Here is a 21,329-nt window from a genome sequence, read left to right as displayed (position 1 = left end):
ACTATATTTTCTGTTTTTGAGTTTCAGTTGTGTCAGTCAAAACCATAAAGTTTGAGTCAAATTTTTCAAAATTTTTCTTTTTATCTTTGGGAATTATGATCTTGATTAATGATTTCTCTTATTTGGCTAACACTCTAATGATTACTTGTTTATGCTTGATCTCAGAACTGAAGCTTAGAAAGACTATGAGCCTTATCAACAATCCTGAAAGCCCTTATTCAATGGATATCTGATTGATCTAACGTTGTCTCAACTTTTATCAGGATTTTAACCGGACTTAATCTCTTACTTTGGGGTTGGAAATCAGTGGACTAGACATCTTCTTCAGGCCATATAAGACAGTGCAATTTTTCAAAGTATGTCTCCCCTCTCTCTTCCCTTCAGTGCTTTAAGAAAAAAAAATCAGAAAAAAAGAATAAAAGATGAAATGATTTTGATCAGTTTAGAGAGGTAGGTAAATTACCTGTGACCTCATTATTCTACTCTTGAGTCAAATGATCACACAAAGCTTGGAAGCGAGGGGTAGGTAAATTACCGATGACCCCGGTATTCGCTTACACCTTTGATTAGAAGAAAAAAAAAAAGAGAGAAAAGAAAAAAAATGGAAGTGAGAAAAGGGAGAGGAAAGGAGATGTAAGAAGAATGTCTTGGCCTGAAGAGAGTCCATGTGTCACTGATCAATACACCCAAGGTAAGAATTCACCTTATTTGTGCTTTAATATTGACTAATGAGATGACAATGGAGATTTCAGAGATTCCAAAGGATTGTGGGATTTGAGTAAGGAATGTTGATGCTTATCATGGTTAAGTATAAGTAGTAAGTTCTTGAGTCAGGTAAATGAAGAGTGCAAATAAGAATCATTATGCAGTTGAGTGAGTTCCCAGTTTTCAAACCTCTTTCACAGGTCTAAGTTTCTGTTTTGCTTGAGGGCAAGCAAAGGCTAAGTCTGGGGGAGTTGATATATCATGGTTTTTGTGGTTTTTAACCATGATATAAGGAGTCTTTTAGTGTCTTTTCATTTGTTTCTAGATTGTTTTTGAGTCTTTATAGGTTTTTAGCATGAAAGGAGCGAAATGGAGCAATTTGGATTGTTTTGGAGCATAAATCTCGAAGAATCAATTTGAAGTCTGATTATACGAAGGGCATCGATCGACACTAGAAGAGCATCGGTCGACACCCATTGCAAATCGAGACAAGTCTTCAAATTTGGAAGTTTTACAAAATTGACCGAAGTTTTCCATATTTGCAACATAAGTCCCTGACGTGTTTTAGGACATATATATATAGTTTTTAGGTTTTCCAAACCCTTAAGTTTTATTCTAGAGAGTTTTATTTTTTTCTGCAACCCTGTGAGATTTTGAGAGCTTTTGGGAGAGAGATCTGAACTGCTTTGAGAGAAGAATTCTTAAACTCCTTCCTTACTCTTTTAATTTCAATTGCTTATTATTCAGAATCATGTTTTGTTCTTCATTGATTATGTCTGAGTAGTTTGCTTGTTAGGTTTAGGGTTTTTTCACAGGGATTTTATGAATTATTAGATCTGATTATTTAGGATTCTTTATCTTTCTAGATCTTCATCTTAGGTTGTTCTTCATATTAATCCTTGATTGGCCATCTAGAATTAATACCTTAGGAAAATAAATTGATATGAGAATATAATTGTTTTCCTGATAAAACCTTTTGATGAGCAAAATTATTTCTTACAAAGAGATTTGATTTAATAATTTTGTGAACAATCTAAACCTGATTTTATTGCTGATTTATTACCTAGAATTTTACAAAGAGATTTGGATTTTCTGGTTTTAAATTTAGATATTATTTGCAGTGAGAACTGATTTAATTTACAAAAGTGTTTAGAGTTCTAGATCTGTTCTTAATTGTTTGAATCCTAATTTATTGATTTATTTAATATTTCATAATTTCCTGAGAAATTCCCTAGGCCTAGCTTTTTGATCTCCTGAATTTACAATAGTCTTTAATATTAATATTTTGCATTGCTTTTGTTTTAATTTAATTTAATCTGTTTAACATAATTGAAAAACTCTATAATTTATTGTGTAGTCTTGAGTCTCTGTGGAATTCGACCCCTAAGTACTGCATTGATCTCTTAATTTGAGAGAGTAGCTCTAGGGTAAATTTGAGCATATCAACCCCAACCCTAACCCTAACCCCTAAACGTCATGTGTTGTATGTTAAACACATTCTGGTGAGAATGTGTAAAAATCAATCTTTCTCTATAATTATTATTTTTTATTGGTTATAATAATTGTAATATTCATATTTCAACTGTACATTTTAATATTGAGTTATAATAATATAAATTTACAAATATTTCATAAGTCAGCCATGTAAGTCAATAACTCAGCCGTACCAAGTACATAACTCAGCCATAATTCAGCCGTACGAAATACGTAACTCAGCCGTACGAAGTACATAACTCAGCCATAACAAATATGTTTATTTTATATTTATCAATATTATCATATGGCCTCAATTCAATGTGTATCATATGGCCTCAATTCACAGAGATATGAATCATATGGCCTCAATTCAATATTATATAGAAAGATGGCAATTTGTATAAGCTGTGTTTCTTAATTAATTTATAGCTTTATACATACTTTATACAAGCACATCTTAAATACAAGCACATCTTAAATGATAAAACACTAAGAGGAACAGAGATCAATTGCACAAACCATTTGACTTGAATTGGACATTTTAGCTGTCCGTAGCTCATTTTCTAGCAATGATTTGCTTTCTTGTATAACTCTTGAAGAAATAACAGGCTGCGAAGGACCAAAGAAGGAACCAAAGCTGCATAAAAAAAAGGATAAATTAGGTGATCATCATCAAAACACATTCCAGAATAATTAGAAAATGTACTTCAGCCACACCACATACTCCTTATAAGGAAGTTTTCTTCTTCTTTCCTGTGAAGATTGAGCGTTGGCACTTCCTTTCCTCAGGTTCTTCCACATTGTTTCCTTCATCTTTTCACGCAACTCGAGATATTCCAGTTCTTCCTTTGGAGGTTGTCTTTCTTCTTCCTCCTCCTCATCCTCTTCAATACTCATCAAGGTCCTCATCACCGCTGTAATAGTCATCATATCCAGCTCTATCATCAAGGTCATGCAATGTAAACATATCGGAATCATGTAAACGGTGTGAGATCAATGTAGCTTAAATGTGAATTCGATGAAAGCACAGAAAGAAAGATAAAAAAAACAATGGGTTTGCTTACCTCTTCATAACCATTCATGTTTGCTTTAAGACAGCCTACCAATTAGCAAATCCCTGCAAACAAAAAAAACCCCAGAGTTACGATTTTTCAAATTGAAAACAGTGAAAACATCTTTGATCGTATCAATAAAATCAATTTCATAAACTTTTGACAAAAACACAAAAAAAAGAGCCACAAAATCGATCTTTGTTAAGTCAATTCAATCCAAAAACTGTAGCAATTAAGATTGAATTTTATACAAAAACAAAGAAAAATTATAAAATCGATCTTGTTTCCAGAAAACAATCTCCATTGACTCCAAAACACAAAAAAAAAACCCAGAAAAATTGTGTGGATTCAATCAAAAATATAGATCCAGCCATTACTATCAAAGATCCAAAGCTATTGGCAGCACACTGCTTGCTACTGATTTACTCGTCCGCAAATGGAGACCTAGATCCGATTCTGATTTGGGGGAAACATATTGTGTCGAAACTGGGAGACCTGGTTTTGCTTTGGGGTGACGAACTAGGATTTGGGATTTGGAGAGGGAAAGTGAAAGAAGAGAGAAGAGAGAAAATCAGAGCAAAAGGAGAAATGATAAACTGGGATTTGGAGATTAACAAAGAGATTTAGGGCATGAAGGTGGCATATATTTTAATATTTTATTTCTACGGATGGAGTGGCATATATACATGCAGATGTCCATATATAGTAATATCAAATTGTCAATTGTCCGTTAATCATTATCAATCCTTTTTGTCAAGAACATTTTTTTAGAAAGAAACCTCTTGTCTTAAGTTAAACTTGTTTGTCTTTCTTTGATAAGTGGATAATTGTAACGCCCGCGAACCAATTTGTGTATTTTTGGTGTGGGTGTCGATCGACACCCTTGGTGGCATCGATCGACACCATGTTTTCCGGTTTGGTCGGGTTTGATTTAATTGCCAAATTGGTTCGGTTTGGTTTGATTTAAAACCCTAATCGTGTGTTAAGTGTCTGGGGACGAAAGAAGGGTTTCAGAAGGTCTCATTTGTCGCCGTTGAGTGAAAAGAAAGAGAGAAAAGAGAGAAAAACTTTTTCTGGGATTTCTGGGCTTGTTCTTGGTGATTTTGGAGAGATCTGAGGCTGTAGGAGTGTTAGCTGTTGCTGGAATCGAAGGGGAAGCTTCTGGAGGTGTTGTTTTCCACGTTTCTCAATCCAAACTTCTTGTTCTTGAGGTGAGTGCTTGACCATGGTTGATCTAAGCATGAGATCTCTCTTGTTTGAGTGTTTTCCTTGTTGTTTTGTGTTGTTTTGTGCTTGGGTTCGTTGTTTGTGTGATTTCTAGTGAATTCCGAGATGGATAGACTTGATTGGAGTCGATTTTGGGTTGATTGGAGTCGGAGTTCGTCGCTGGGATTCGCGCAGATCGTGTCTGCAGAGGAGGCATCGATCGACACTCAGGAGCATCGGTCGACACCAATTTGATGGGCATCGGTCGACACTGTTTGGCATCGGTCGACACCTTGTTGTAGCATCGATCGACACCGTTTGGCATCGGTCGACACTAGTCTTATCCGAGACTTGTTTTTCTGGTTTGATGTATTGTTGTGTGTTGTTTGTTTTGCTTGAACTTGAGGGTCTCATCTGCTTGTGTGTATAACCCAGTAGATGGGAGGATGGCCTCACTAAGTATTTATGATAATACTTACGCATCTCAATTGTTGTTTGTGGTGTGCAGGTAAAGGAAAAGTGTGATCGTGGAATCAAGGGCTATGAGGAGGAGGATGTTCTAGAGGCTTGATTGATTGTGGTCTAGCTGTTGTTAGGTTGCTAGATTAAGTCAAAGGAACATTGTAGGATGTTAGTTGTTGGTTATCTCTTTATTTGATTGATGTTATTGGTTATTGGATTTGAATGTTGGAATTCTTTTGGTTTAATGGAATTTGTTTTATTTGATTATCCGCGGTTATTGATTGATGTTAGGATGTTAGTGGGTATGGGACCACTAGTAAATTAAGGTATTAAAAAAAAAAAAAAAACGGGAAGGGTTGTTTCAATTTGGTATCAGAGCCCTTACGGTTCTAGGTCTAGGGTTCATTGTGCTTTTGCTGTTGATGTTTAGGATTACATGCTATAATTGATTGTGTGATTGGCAATTGTGTGTGGCATGAAGTCCTAGAACATCCTCTTCGAGCCTGATTGGGATTCCACGGTGAGTTGTGTTTCTTGTGTATTAGAATTATTGTTTGCTTAGCCTTCTGTTCTTGGATGATACAGATGGTTAGGGGTGAGGATGCTGTTGGTCGCGGTCGTGGTCGTGGGCGTGGTCGTGGTCGTGGTCGGGGACGAGGTCAGGTTCCTGAGGCTAGTGTGAGTGTAGCCCAGAGCATGGCCAGTGAGGAGGTGGCGGAGTCACAGGTTCATCCTAGTGTGTCTGGAGACCAGGCTGGTTTGGGTGACGGCAGGGCGGATGGGCCCGGTGTCGGTCACGGTGTTGCCCCGGGTGTGGGGGTTGCAGCGGGAGGTGCTCTAGGCAGGGAGGATGTCTTGATGGACTTGCTAGCTCAGGTAGCTCAGGCTTTGCAGCGACTTCCAGCAGTTGTGCCGCCAGTGGTTGGTGGGCAGGATCCGGTAGTGCCGCCCGTGGGTGGTGGGCAGGGTCCAGCGGTGCAGCCTGTGGCGGGTTTGCAGGCAGGTGTGCAGCCGGGGGTCGAGGTAGTGGATGCTCAGTATGTTCGGATGATGGAGCAGCTGCGGCATGTGGGAGCAGGGTATTTCTCAGGAAGTACCGATCCGAGTGTAGCGGATGAGTGGAGAGAGCGGATGGAGGATATTTTCCTTTCGCTTAGGTGTCCCGACCGGTACAGGGTGGATCTGGCAGTGTTTTACTTGTCAGGAGATGCTCGTGTGTGGTGGAGGTCGGTGACAGCACGGAGGGTGCAGAGGGGTATGTCTTGGGGAGATTTTGTGGGGGAGTTTAACTCCAAGTATTTTCCTCAGGAGGCTCTTGATCGTATGGAGGCACGGTTCTTGGGTCTGACTCAGGGGAACCGTACAGTGCGGGAGCTGGATGCAGAGTTCAGTCGGCTTGTAGGGTATGCAGGCAGGGCATGGGAGCCAGAGGCAGCTCAGGTGCGGAGGTTTTTGTTGGCTCTGCGGGATGATTTGAGGACTCGGTGTAGAGTGAGGAGTTATGCTACGAGAGCGGAGTTGGTTGAGGTTGCAGCTGGGATAGAGGATGACTTGAGGTCACAGGTGGTTGTGGTCGGTTCTTCAGTGCAGCCACAGCAGTCTCAGCAGTCTCAGCCGTCTTCTGTTCCTAGCAAGGGCGGCAAGCCTGCGCAAGGGCAGAAGCGGAAGTTTGATGCTATGCAGAGGTCGAGGCACGGGGGTGCGAGATGCTTTGGGTGTGGTAGTAGGGACCACAAGGTGACTAGCTGTCCACAGAGAGGTGAGCAGCGGGCAGTGACAGAGCAGCGGGCGGTGACGGAGCCGCGGACCGATACTCGAGTGTGTTACTACTTCAGAGAGACGGGGCATATCAAGCCTCGTTGTCCCAAGTTGCAGCAGAGGGCAGTAGCAGTGTTGCAGGCTGGAGCTCAGCCAGGGGTGCAGCAGGGTGTGCAGCCGGTGGGTTGGATTGAGCCGACGACTCAGGTGTACTCGACCCAGGAGCCCGGTGGCACTAGTGCAGGAGCGATCACAGGTATAACTTCTGAGATTCGAACTTAGTCAACTCAATAGTTCAGATTATATTTGTTTTTGCTTGTGGTCAAGTGTTAGGTTCTCAACACATGAGATTTGTGTAGGGACCTTGTTGGTGGGCGGGTTTAAGTCCCATGTTATGTTTGATTCTGGAGCTTCTCATAGCTTCATTACTCCGGAGTGTGCCGTGAGTGCGGGGATCAGAGGGGATTCTGGAGAGCGTTCAGGAGTTGTCAGAGTTGCTGGAGGCAAGTTTCTGAGGGTTATTGGACGAGCTGGAGGAGTTGATATTCAGATCGCAGGAGAGTTGTGGCCAGCGGATTTGCTTATCAGTCCAGTGGAGTTGTATGACGTCATTCTTGGTATGGATTGGTTGCATCGGTATAAGGTGCATTTGGATTGCTATCGGGGTAGAGTGGAGTTTGAGCGTCCAGGAGGGAAGTTGGTTTTTCAGGGTATTAGACCGACTTCGGGGAGTCTCGTGATCTCAGCCGTTCAGGCAGGGAAGATGATCGAGAAGGGGCGTGAGGCCTATCTGGTTACTATATCTATGCCAGAGTCAGTGGGGAAGTCTACGGTTAGCGGTATTCCGGTTGTGGAGGACATTGAGGATGTGTTCCAGTCATTGCAGGGATTACCACCATCTCGGTCGGATCCTTTTACTATTGAGCTGGAACCGGGGACGATGCCGTTATCCAAGGCTCCTTACAGGATGGCTCCAGCAGAGATGGCAGAGCTGAAGAAGCAGCTGGAGGATTTGCTGGGCAAGGGTTTTATCCGTCCTAGTTGTTCACCGTGGGGAGCTCCGGTGTTGTTTGTTAAGAAGAAGGATGGGAGTTTTCGGTTGTGTATTGACTACCGGGGTTTGAACCGAGTTACTGTGAAGAACAAGTACCCTCTCCCGAGGATTGATGAGTTGTTGGATCAGTTGAGGGGTGCTACTTGGTTCTCCAAGATCGACTTGGCTTCAGGTTATCATCAGATCCCTATTCATGAGGCAGATGTGAGGAAGACAGCCTTCAGGACGAGATATGGGCACTATGAGTTTGTGGTGATGCCGTTTGGGTTGACAAACGCGCCAGCTGCGTTTATGAGATTGATGAACAGCGTGTTCCAGGAGTTTCTGGACGTGTCAGTCATCATTTTCATCGACGACATCCTGGTATATTCTAAGAGTCCTGAGGAGCATACAGTACATCTGAGAGCAGTGTTGGAGAAGCTGCGGGAGCAGAAGTTGTTTGCTAAGCTGAGTAAGTGCAGTTTCTGGCAGTGTGAGATGGGGTTCTTGGGTCATATTGTTTCAGCTGAGGGAGTTTCAGTGGATCCAGAGAAGATTCAGTCCATCAGGGAGTGGCCGAGGCCGCAGAGTGCCACTGAGATTCGGAGTTTCCTGGGGTTAGCAGGTTACTACAGGAGGTTTGTTCGGGGTTTTGCGAGTATGGCTCAGCCGATGACTAAGCTTACAGGGAAGGATGTCCCGTTTGTGTGGTCACCAGAGTGTGAGGCAAGTTTTGCAAGTCTCAAGCAGATGTTGACTACCACGCCGGTGTTAGCATTGCCTGAGCAGGACGAGCCTTATGTTGTGTATACAGATGCTTCTAGAGTGGGGTTGGGTTGTGTACTTATGCAGCAGGGGAAGGTTATAGCTTATGCTTCGCGGCAGTTGCGGAAGCATGAAGCTAATTACCCTACTCATGATTTGGAGATGGCAGCAGTGATCTTTGCTCTTAAGATTTGGAGATCCTATCTGTATGGTGGGAAGGTACAAGTATTTACAGACCACAAGAGTCTGAAGTATATTTTTACTCAGCCTGAGCTGAATTTGAGGCAGAGGCGTTGGATGGAGTTAGTAGCAGATTATGATTTGGACATAGCTTACCATCCTGGTAAAGCCAATCTGGTTGCAGATGCCTTGAGTCGGAAGCGGGTGGCTTCGGCTCAGGAGCAGGATATGGAGGTGTTGGTAGGTGAGATCAGTGCATTGAGTTTGTGTGCTATCTCACAAGAACCTTTGGGTTTGGAGGCAGTTGATAGAGCAGATTTGTTGAGCAGAGTGAGGTTAGCTCAGGAGAGTGATGAGGGGCTGGTGAATGCCTCTAAGGCTGCGGGTGCAGAGTATCAGGTTTCTGCTAATGGTACTATCCTTGTGCATGGTCGGATCTGTGTGCCCAAGGGTGAGGATTTGAGGCAGGAGATACTGAGAGAGGCTCATTCGAGCAAGTTCTCTATTCATCCAGGGGCGACCAAGATGTACCGTGATCTCAAGCGGTATTATCACTGGGTCGGGATGAAGAAGGACGTAGCTGACTGGGTGGCGAAGTGTGATACTTGCCAGCTGGTGAAGGCGGAGCATCAGGTTCCTGGTGGTTTGTTACAGAGTTTACCCATTCCAGAGTGGAAGTGGGATTTGATCACGATGGACTTCGTGGTAGGTTTACCTGTGTCGAGGACGTTTGATGCTATTTGGGTCATTGTGGACCGTTTGACTAAGTCTGCACATTTTCTGGCCATCAAGAAAACTGATGGAGCAGCGGTTTTGGCCAAGAAGTATGTGAGGGAGATAGTCAGATTGCATGGTGTGCCTGTTAGTATTGTGTCTGATAGAGATTCCAAGTTCACTTCGGTGTTCTGGAGGGCGTTTCAGGCAGAGTTGGGAACGAAGGTGCATATGAGTACAGCCTATCATCCTCAGACGGACGGTCAGTCAGAGAGGACGATCCAGATCTTGGAGGATTTATTGAGGATGTGTGTGCTGGATTGGGGTGGTCATTGGGCAGATCACTTGAGCTTGGTGGTGTTTGCTTATAACAACAGCTACCAGGCTAGTATTGGGATGGCTCCTTATGAGGCCCTGTAAGGGAGGCCGTGTCGTACACCTTTATGTTGGACTCAGGTGGGGGTAAGGAGCATATTTGGTGCAGATTTCGTTCAGGAGATGTAACAACCCGTCCCGTGGACCCCACTAGCCAACCCGCTAGCTTGCCCCCATAGGCCTAAAGCTGGCCCTGCAGGGCATCGATCCTAACCCCTCACTGGGCAGATGGAACTATTCATCCAAATCCACAGTAGGTTATTGGTGTACCAGGCGTTCCTCGAACCCTGGTCCCCACCCTTTAACAACCTTCCCACAGGACAAGCTGTCACCAATTGACCTGCAGATCAATTGGTGGCAACTTGTCCTGTGGGAAGGTTGTTAAAGGGTGGGGACCAGGGTTCAAGGAACGCCTGGTACACCAATAACCTACTGTGAATTTGGATGAATAGTTCCATTTGCCCAGTGAGGGGTTAGGATCGATGCCCTGCAGGGCCAGCTTCGGGCCTATGGGGGCAAGCTAGCGGTGGGCTAGTGGGGTCAACGGGACGGGTTGTCATAGGAGACCTCGGAGAAGATTCGGGTTTTGAGGCTGAACATGAAGGAGGCTCAGGATCGGCAGAAGAGCTATGCTGATAAGAGGAGAAAGGATCTTGAGTTTCAGGTTGGTGATAGAGTGTACCTCAAGATGGCCATGTTGCGGGGTCCGAACAGGTCATTGACAGAGACTAAGTTGAGTCCGAGGTACATGGGACCGTTCAGAGTGGTTGAGCGGGTGGGACCAGTGGCATACCGGCTGGAGTTGCCTGAGGTTATGCGTGCGTTCCACAAGGTATTTCATGTGTCGATGCTGAGGAAGTGTCTTCACGAGGGTGATCAGTTGTTGGCTAAGATTCCTGAGGATCTTCAGCCTAACATGACTTTGGAGGCGAGACCAGTAAGGGTGCTCGAGAGGAGAGTCAAGGAACTTCGGAAGAAGAAGATTCCTTTGATGAGAGTCCTGTGGGACTGTGACGGAGTAGAGGAGCAGACTTGGGAGCCCGAGGCGAGGATGAAGGCAAGGTTTAAGAAGTGGTTTGAGAAGCAGACCGCTTGAGCTTGTCTAGCCGGGTCCGAGTTGTAGTCCGTGGCTGGAGCGGGTACGGAGTATTCCAGCCCATCTCTCTTGATATTTGGTCGCTTAGGGGTGGTTGGTTGTGCGACTAAGTATCGAGATGAGGTGGTGCTCGGGATGCGGGTTGTTGGCTCCGGTTGTTGTATTTTTGGTTTTTCTGATGTAATTTCGTTGAGATTGTAACGATTATGACATTTTGAGATTAATAAGATGAGTATTTTTCTTTATGTTTGACTGTTGTTGTCATGGGAAAAGAGAAATAGCTCGGGTTTCCATTTTTGGAAAGTTTCCATAAATAGAAAGTTTCCACAAAAGGAAGGTTTCCTTAAATAGGAAGTTTCTAAAATGGGAATGTTTTGTGGAAAAGTGAGGTAGATCTAGCCGGGAGATACTCGTTGGCATCAGTGTTTGTTTTTGCTCTAGGCCGTGTGGGCCCAACTCACGTGATACCGATAGCTCGATGGACTTTGTGGCCAGAGAGTGGGAGTGGTATGTTGCTTCGGATGACGATCCGAGAGCGCGCTTGAGGGTGACGACCCAAGAGCGGGATATGTGAGGCTCCCTGGATACCGTAGCTGTGAGCCGAGGCTCGGCAGTGAGCCGGTATGTCTCGAGGGTTGCGACCCGAGAGCGGGGGGAGTGTGTGTGGGTGACTTCCTGGATGCCGTAGCTTAAGGCGGTTGGCCTGATAGCGAGCCGGCATGATTCGTTGGTTGCGACCACGGACGGGGGAAGCACTGAGTTGTGAGCAAATAGTGTTTATGATGCGAGTATATTGGCTAGAGGGAGACCTCGAGGGTCAGTCGGAGGTGTGCGGGCTGTTGCGACAGTGGCACGGGAAACCTTGGCTGATGGTGTTTAGTCCGGTCTGGGGACGTGCGGGCCGTGCAGACGGTGGCACGGAGGTCCTTGGCAGATGGACGGTATTGCGGGATTCGGGGACGAATCCATATTGGTGGGGGAGAATTGTAACGCCCGCGAACCAATTTGTGTATTTTTGGTGTGGGTGTCGATCGACACCCTTGGTGGCATCGATCGACACCATGTTTTCCGGTTTGGTCGGGTTTGATTTAATTGCCAAATTGGTTCGGTTTGGTTTGATTTAAAACCCTAATCGTGTGTTAAGTGTCTGGGGACGAAAGAAGGGTTTCAGAAGGTCTCATTTGTCGCCGTTGAGTGAAAAGAAAGAGAGAAAAGAGAGAAAAACTTTTTCTGGGATTTCTGGGCTTGTTCTTGGTGATTTTGGAGAGATCTGAGGCTGTAGGAGTGTTAGCTGTTGCTGGAATCGAAGGGGAAGCTTCTGGAGGTGTTGTTTTCCACGTTTCTCAATCCAAACTTCTTGTTCTTGAGGTGAGTGCTTGACCATGGTTGATCTAAGCATGAGATCTCTCTTGTTTGAGTGTTTTCCTTGTTGTTTTGTGTTGTTTTGTGCTTGGGTTCGTTGTTTGTGTGATTTCTAGTGAATTCCGAGATGGATAGACTTGATTGGAGTCGATTTTGGGTTGATTGGAGTCGGAGTTCGTCGCTGGGATTCGCGCAGATCGTGTCTGCAGAGGAGGCATCGATCGACACTCAGGAGCATCGGTCGACACCAATTTGATGGGCATCGGTCGACACTGTTTGGCATTGGTCGACACCTTGTTGTAGCATCGATCGACACCGTTTGGCATCGGTCGACACTAGTCTTATCCGAGACTTGTTTTTCTGGTTTGATGTATTGTTGTGTGTTGTTTGTTTTGCTTGAACTTGAGGGTCTCATCTGCTTGTGTGTATAACCCAGTAGATGGGAGGATGGCCTCACTAAGTATTTATGATAATACTTACGCATCTCAATTGTTGTTTGTGGTGTGCAGGTAAAGGAAAAGTGTGATCGTGGAATCAAGGGCTATGAGGAGGAGGATGTTCTAGAGGCTTGATTGATTGTGGTCTAGCTGTTGTTAGGTTGCTAGATTAAGTCAAAGGAACATTGTAGGATGTTAGTTGTTGGTTATCTCTTTATTTGATTGATGTTATTGGTTATTGGATTTGAATGTTGGAATTCTTTTGGTTTAATGGAATTTGTTTTATTTGATTATCCGCGGTTATTGATTGATGTTAGGATGTTAGTGGGTATGGGACCACTAGTAAATTAAGGTATTAAAAAAAAAAAAAAAAAAACGGGAAGGGTTGTTTCAATAATTTTCATAGCAATAAGAAGTTAAATTAGATAAATGAAAATGATGTGACCAATTGTTTTTAAATTGTGTCAAAACAAATTTATTTATTTATTTTTATTTATAAAGTGAAGTGTAAATTTTTAATAACAATTTATTTTATTTTGAAACACCATTTTTTTTATGTGGACATCTGATTTATAATAGAACACCTTAACAAAATAAAATCTTAAATATAAAATCCTAATCCCTAATATACATTTAATAAACTAGATATTTAGTAGAAAAAAAATAACACTTCTAATAACAATTACAAGTGTTAGTATCTACTATCTCAAATTTCTTAATATATCCCCAAAATATTTATATACAGAGGGATTAATAGTACTAGGAGATATCCCGTGTTTAAAGCACAGATCAACATTTTTTAAAAATTTTATAATATAATAATAAAAGTTAATTGTTATATTTTTTTAAAAAAATTATTTTGTTTGAGATAATATTTATTTTAATTATTCTGTAATTCTATTAGTCTATTTGAATACTAATTATTTTAGAATATTATAGTATTTTATTTTTGAGGTATCATTACAGTTTTATATTGTTTGTTTGTTGTATTTGAATTATTATTTTGTGAAATATAAAATAGTAATTTTAATATTATAATTGTGAGCAAATAAAAATTATTAATTTATCATCTATTTAAATTTAGTTTTACCAACCCACCAATGTGGAAATTAAAACACACATTTTTCATAAATTGGGTAATATATCTTCGTTTTTAAAAATTCAAATCACAACATATGCAGAAAAAATTCTGCATTTTATTAATCATAAGTGTTATATGAAAATTCCAAACAATTTGTAAATAAAATAAAATAAAGATGATAGGAGAATCATAATTTGATATCTTAACAAAATCTTTGAATTTTGTTATTAAAAATAGTTATATTGTATACTTGGATATAAAATCTTAGTTTTTAAAATTCTGATTGGTTTATATTTTTTTTTTAAATATTTACTAATTTCGACCATAATTTATTAGAGAGAGAAAATATACATTTTTGTTTATATTTTTTTAGATTTTCAATATTTGATATGTGAGTGTTTTTTATTTTTTTTTATTAACTATATTTATTTAAATTAATTAATTAAGCTTAATTAAATTTTTATAATGGTAATTGAATGTAATTTTCTACACATTTTAAGGTTAGTTTCATATTTTTACTTCCCAATTAATATAGTAGGATTACAACTTACAAGGACATTAAGAAATATGTTAATTACTAATTTATTTTTGGCATATAAACATGTTAGTTGTTATAAACTTATAATAGTAAAAAAAATTGATAAAAATCATACTCTCTATTTAAGATATAAAAAATGTTCGTCGCTCACCGACTTTTGGCGAGGAAGCTGACAACCAAGCAAGGCACATGAATCATGGTATTTCAAAGGCGATCCGAACAGACCACCAATAGTATCTCGCTGCATGCGAAAGTTGACAAGAGTCTTAATCCCGTGTGCGAGAGTTAGACACTTTTATTGCATGTTTTTGGATATTTTTTCTATGTAGTTCAAGTGGACAATCATATATATATATATATATATATATTTATATATATAGATAATTATAAAAAAAATTGTATTACAATTTATTGATTCAAAATCTAATTAAATAAAAAACATCATAAGTTGACAAAAAAAAAAAAAAAAAAGAAATCATGTCATCTTTATGTAAAGAAATGCATAAATATTGTTCATTTCCATTTAAAGTTACATGTTTATCATATTGTACCAATCAAAGCTTTGATCAATATTTCAAATAATCATTAAAAGTAACAAGAAGAAGCAATAATTGGATTTTCAGAGACTAATATGTAAACTTACTTACAACTATTTGCTATATGTACACACTATATACTATTTCTTTTTGCATTTGTATAAACTATATCATGAAGTGTAAGAAGTTAGGTCACAAACTCATATACAGTGTCAGTTCTAAATGACAAAACACAACATAAAATACATATAAAACGGCACACATGTTTGGCAACAAAAAACAAAAAAAAACTATTGGATCCTCAAGTGTATGCTGATTCAGGAGTAGATTTGCATAGACAATCTGAGACCCAAGCTTAAAGAGCATATATATATGAGAGATTGACACTATGGCACACTTTTGATGAAAGTGTATTCATTCTAACACACTTTCTATCCATGAGGCACTTTTTAACAACTTTTTACACTATTCACATAATTTTTTGACTATTTTGCCATCTAAATATAAAAAGAATTTGAGAGAGTGTTAATATCAAACTAGAGTTTAAACAAAACAAAATGTGGGGACCATTTTTACTATCAACTAAAACAAATAATTTGTTTTTTTTAATCTCAAACACTTTTATGTCATATTTTTTTATTCTTCTCTTTACTTTTTTTTGTTTCTCCTCTTTTTCTTCTCTCTTTGTAAGCATTTTATTTAATTATTATGACATATATGGTTGATTTAATTTTTGTGATTCATTATAATTATATTTTTCCTATATTTTAAGATCCATTTTACTATGCTTAAAATGAATAATATGTATAATTATTTATTTAAAGTTGAATATTTGTTCATTATTATGTGGATACTTAAAGTATCTTATTATGTGGATACTTATTTTTGGATGATCATATAAAAACATAAGAATACATGTAAACTGACCACATGATATCCACGAGACAATAACCATATGGTTAGTTTCTTTGTGGCATCAACAATCAATTCTCATATGTTATTTTTTTTTTAAGAGTTGTCCACGAGACAACGACCATATGGTGTCCACAAAATACTAACCATATGGTTAATTTACATGTAAATTAACCACGTGATATCCACGAGACAGTGACCATATGGTTAGTTTCTTTGTGGCATCAAAAATCAATTTCCATATGTTGTTTTTTTTAAGGGTTGTCCACGAGACAATGACCATATGATTATTTTCTTTGTGTCATCAACAACCAATTCTCATATGTTACTTTTCTTAAAGATCCTCGTGGAGAGAACGATGCAAGTGAGAATGATAACAATATAAGATGAATTGGAGATCTGTAATTTTTTCTTATTTCTACTTTTATTTTATAGTGAAATGTTTTTTTTTAATATTTGGATTGAATGTTTTATTAAGATTAAAAGAAAAGAAAAATAAAAAACTGGATTTCATATTGATTTGGCATTTATCCAAGTCAAAGCTTGGTATTTGGAGTCTGAAAATAAATTAGAGATATGAAAAAGGAGGTAAGACAACATGTGTGAGAATTATATCATGGAGGGAGTGAGATGAATTGAGTATCTAGAGTTTCCCCATTTTTTTTGTGGTGAAGATGTTCATTGGAGAGAGAGAAAGAGAGTAATGAAAATGGTGGATCTGGAAATTAAGAAATTATAAAAGAAAAGAAAAAAGAAGAAGATATTGCTGTAAATTACAAAAAAAAATATTGTGTGGGTTGTTAAACTAAAGATGTAGTTAAAAAGATATTTTTGTTTTTTTTATTAAGCATTATTGTGTGCATAAAAAAAATTTGGTTGGGAGAGAGATGCTTTAGTTAAAGGGTGTTTTTGACAATTCAATATAAGAAAGTATGCTGTGGACAAAAAGTGTGCTAGAGTGCTATTAAAGTTTCAAAAATGTGCTAGAGTGCTATTTTTCCTATATATATATATATATATATATATATAGAGCGATTTCTCAACATATTCAACACTTAAGCTTCTGCAGTAAAATCTAGCTTTCTATCTCTTCCACTTGTTACCATACCTTCTCACCTACAAATGGCTTTAGTGTACCAACTAGAGAAGTGAGAAGTGATAATCTTGAGTCACTGGCTGTGGTAAAAGGATTCCAGTAGGGGACTGGCCTTTTCCAACGTGTATGCATAGCTTTTCGCTTGTTTCAAGGGATAATGACTAAAGAAAGAACATGGCAATCAAGTATGTGATAGCCATTAGCGTGTTTGTGGTTCATCGTATCTTTGTAGAGTGCTATGAATTCCGTTGACATGGTCCAAGTGCGGCTTTGACTGTTTATTAGTAGAACATCTTCTCTCAACACTAAGTTCCAACAACGCATATCATGATAAATTAGAGAACATTCTCTATATATATCATAAGCAGTCACTCTCTCATCTCTTCTCTATAACTACATGCTCCATCAGAGAAATAAGCATTCTACACAATCCACGATCTTGACGAATTATATGGCCCACTACTCAAACCAGTTCAGTTGGAAAAAAAAATCAAAAAGGCATGTGCTTGGACAAAGTAATGTAATGAAATTAATAGGGCCATCAAACTATGAAAATACTATAACTCTATATAAGAGTACGACCAACTTACTGGTTTCTTATCAAACCATTAAAATTGGTAGATATTTCAAATTTCTAAGGATGGAGTGGCATATATGCATGCAGATGTCCATATATAGTAATATCAAATTGTCAATTGTCCGTTAATGGTTATCAATCCTTTTTGTCAAGAACATTTTTTAGAAAGAAACCTCTTGTCTTAAGTTAAACTTGTTTGTCTTTCTTTGATAAGTGGATAATTTTCATGGCAATAAGAAGTTAAATTAGATAAATGAAAAAGATGTGACCAATTGTTTTTTAATTGTGTCAAAACAAATTTATTTATTTATTTTTATTTATAAAGTGAAGTGTAAATTTTTAATAACAATTTATTTTATTTTGAAACACCATTTTTTTATGTTGACATCTAATTTATAATAGAACACCTTAACAAAACGAAATCTTAAATATAAAATCATAATCCCTAATATACATTTGATAAACTAGATATTTAGTAGAAAAAAATAACACTTCTAATAACAATTACAAATGTTAGTATCTACTATCTCAAATTTCTTAATATATCCCCAAAATCTTTCAAATAATCATTAAAAGTAACAAGAAGAAGCAATAATTGGATTTTCAGAGACTAATATGTAAACTTACTTAAAGATTTAGTATATGTACACACTATGTACTATCAATTGATTTTGCATTTGTATAAACTATTCATGAAATGTAAGAAGTTAGGTCACAAAATCATATACAGTATCAGTTCTAAATGACAAAACACAACATAAAATACATATAAAATGGCAAACATGTTTGGCGACAAAAAAAAATCAAAAAAAATGGCACAAATGTCACATATATATTATCATGTTTTTTCCTAAAATGTTATGTATGGTTGAACTTGAAGATTATAATATAACTGAAATATCCTGTATTTTTTTAAGAATTAATTTTTAAGCATGCTAATATACTAAAATTAATATATTTTTTGTTTAAGAAACTTCAAAATATTTACTAATATATCCTATATTTAAGAAACTTCAAGATATTTATTACCCAATGTCATAATAGATTAATTCTCCATTTTACTTTCTAGTATATATATATTTGGTCGAAGATAATATAATTTATGTATTTTTTTGTTTTGTTTTGAATATCCACACAAACTAATGTACTATAATTAACTTATTTATTAAAAAATGTAACACCCGCAAACTATTTTTTTGGTATTTTGGTGAGGGTGTCGATCGACACCATAGGAGGTGTCGATCGACACTGGTTGTGGCCGGTTTGGTCGGTTCGATTTTAATCGTCCGGTTTGCATGGTTAGTTTAGGAAACCCTAAAATTGGGGTTTATAAGGGGAACTCAACCTTTCTCTTCCCTTTTGGCTGTTTTTGAGGAAAGAAAGAGAGAAAAAGTATTCTTGAGCTTTTGGGAAGAGATTGAGAGATTCCTTGCTCTTCTTGAGAGATTTGGAGCTAGGAAAGAGTTAGAAGCTTGCTAGGAGGCTTGGATTCGTTGCTATTGGTCTGAATCTTCCTGCAAAGAGGTGAGTGCATGACCATGGCTTATCTAAGCTAAGATCTCTAGATTTTATGTGATTTGGTGCTTATGTGGTTGTTTCTTTGAGTTCTCTATGGTATTTCGTCGCTGCTTTGGCTGGGTTTGGTTTCTGGGAATGCATGGAGCTGATTGGAGAAGATTGGAGGCGAGATTCGGAGTTTTTGATCGAAAGAAATCGCTGCTCGGCATCGGTGTCGGTCGACACCAGTTGGGATGTCGGTCGACACCAATGCGAGGACGGCTTGAGACTTTGGCAAATGTAGATCGATGCCATGTGGAGGTGTCGGTCGACACAAACTAGGGTTTTCGGGAGTGTCGGGCAGGGTGTCGGTCGACACCTGTATGGTGTCGGTCGACACCCTTCTTTCAGCTACGTCGGATGTTGCATGCTTTGTATATTGCCTGGTTTGTTTTATTGATTGTTGATTGTGGCATGTAGAGATCTTATTGCTTGTGTGTATAGCCCAGTAGATGGGAGGATTGCCTCACTGAGTGTTTATCAAATACTCATGCATCTCAATTTGTGTTTGTAGTGTAGGTAAAGGCAAAGTGTGATCGTGGAATCAAGGCAATGAAGAGGAGGATGTTCTAGGGACTCGATTGGATGTTGTCTGGTATTGTTAGGTTGCTAGAGTTGAGTCATTAGAAACATTGCTAGGTTGCTGGTTTCATGTTTCTTGTTGTTTGGTATTTGGATATTGCTTATGCTATGTTATTGGATTATTATTGGATATTGGTTTTGTTATTCCGCTGTTGATTGTGAATGTGGTTAGGTGGCTAGTGGGTATGGGACCACTAGTTGTAGTTTATTTATATATATATATATATATATATATATATATATATATTATTTATTATTTATTAACAAAAAAAAGGTCGCTCGTTTCATTTTGGTATCAGAGCCCTTACTGTTCTAGGTTTGGGTTCACTAGGTTTCAGTTGTGATGTTTGGGATTGCATGTATTGATTGATTATGTGAGTTAGTCAATTGTGTGTAGCATGGAATCCTAGAACATCCTCTTCGAGCCGACTGTGTGATTCCACGGTGAGTTTATATTTCTGTGTTAAATAGTAATTGTTTGCTTAGTCTTCTGTTCATGGTAGTGCAGATGGCTAGAGATGATGCTATGGCTGGTCGTGGTCGTGGACGCGGACGTGGTCGTGGACGCGGACGTGGTCGTGGACGCGGACGTGGTCGTGGATGCGGACGTGGTCGTGGTAGGAGCAGAGTCCCAGTGGTTAGTGAGACCGAGGACGAGAGTGTGACAGCTGAAGGGGTTGGCGAGTCGCAGGGTGTTCCGGAGGATTCCGTGAGTGTGGCAGGAGGGGGCGTGTTGATGCTCTAGTGGCCGGTGATGCTAGGGTCCCGGGTGTGGGAGTCCCAGCGGGTCGATTCCCTGGTACTGATTTTGCGGCTATGCTAGCAGAGGTGTTAGCGCGGTTACCACCAGCGGTACCGGCTCAGGCTCAGGTAGTGCCACCAGTGGTGGCAGAGGAGCGGCAGCCAGTGGTTGCGGATGTGGGAGCACATAGACGTTATTTGTCTATGCTCAAGGAGATGAAGGATGTGTTCACTGAGAGGTTTTCGGGTGGTACAGATCCTACTGTTGCGGATGCGTGGAGGACGAGTGTAGAACGTAACTTCCATATTCTGAGGTGTCCTGAGGAGTTTTGGGTGGACATGGGGGTCTACTATTTGAGTGGTGATGCTGAGTTGTGGTGGAGATCAGTGGCTGCTAGGAGAGTGCAGCGGGAGATGACTTGGGCTGACTTCATCTTGGAGTTCAACCGCAAGTATTTTCCTAAAAAGGCATTGGATTGGTTAGAGGTGCAGCTCCTCCAGTTGTCTCAGGGGACACGGTAAGTGCGGGAGCTGGATTTTGGAGTTCAGTTGACTCCTTTGTTATGGGTGTCGGGCTTTGGAGTCTGAGGAGGCTCAAATCATGAGGTTTTTGAGGGCTCTACGTGATGATTTGAGAGTTCACTGTAGAGGGCAAAGTTATGCTATGCGTGCAGAGTTGGTTGAGACTGCAGCAGAGATTGAGGAGGATATCCAGGCACAGTCAGTGGCGGTAGCTCCAGTAGTTCAGCCTAGTAGGGCTCAGCAGCAGGGTGGTTCGAGCAGGGGCGGTAGGCCTGCACAGGGAACCAAGAGGAAGTGGGAGGCTACGCAGACGCAGAGTGGTGCGAGTTGCTTCAAGTGTGGGAGCAAGGATCATAAGATTTCTAGCTGTCCCAAGAGGAGTGCCCCAACGGCAGGGCCTCGAGTATGTGATTATTGCAGGGAGCCAGGGCACATCAGGCCCTTGTGTCCCAAGTTTTAGCCGGTAGCAGTGGCAGCATTGCAGCAGGTGGCACGGATTGAGCAGGCGCCACGGGTTTACACGACAGCAGAGACTGGTGGAATCAATGCCGGGGCGATCACAGGTA

At 39.9% G+C, this 21,329-nt stretch overlaps 1 long non-coding RNA gene across 1 annotated transcript; it reads right to left on the bottom strand.

Annotated features, from left to right (window-relative positions):
* Positions 1 to 2,576: 2,576 nt before the first annotated feature.
* Positions 2,577 to 3,036, bottom strand: LOC104774002 (uncharacterized). Its single transcript, XR_015587708.1, has 2 exons — positions 2,899 to 3,036; positions 2,577 to 2,818 (listed from the first exon to the last, which is right to left on the bottom strand). It is a non-coding gene; the product is annotated as an uncharacterized LOC104774002 (long non-coding RNA).
* Positions 3,037 to 21,329: the final 18,293 nt, after the last annotated feature.

Source organism: Camelina sativa, chromosome 17 (genome assembly GCF_030686135.1).
Source record: "Camelina sativa cultivar CO46 ecotype springtype chromosome 17, ASM3068613v1".
In the NCBI taxonomy this organism is placed as follows: domain Eukaryota; kingdom Viridiplantae; phylum Streptophyta; class Magnoliopsida; order Brassicales; family Brassicaceae; genus Camelina; species Camelina sativa.
Note: the sequence above shows the minus strand (reverse complement) of the source record. Positions and strands in the feature narration are given on the sequence as shown.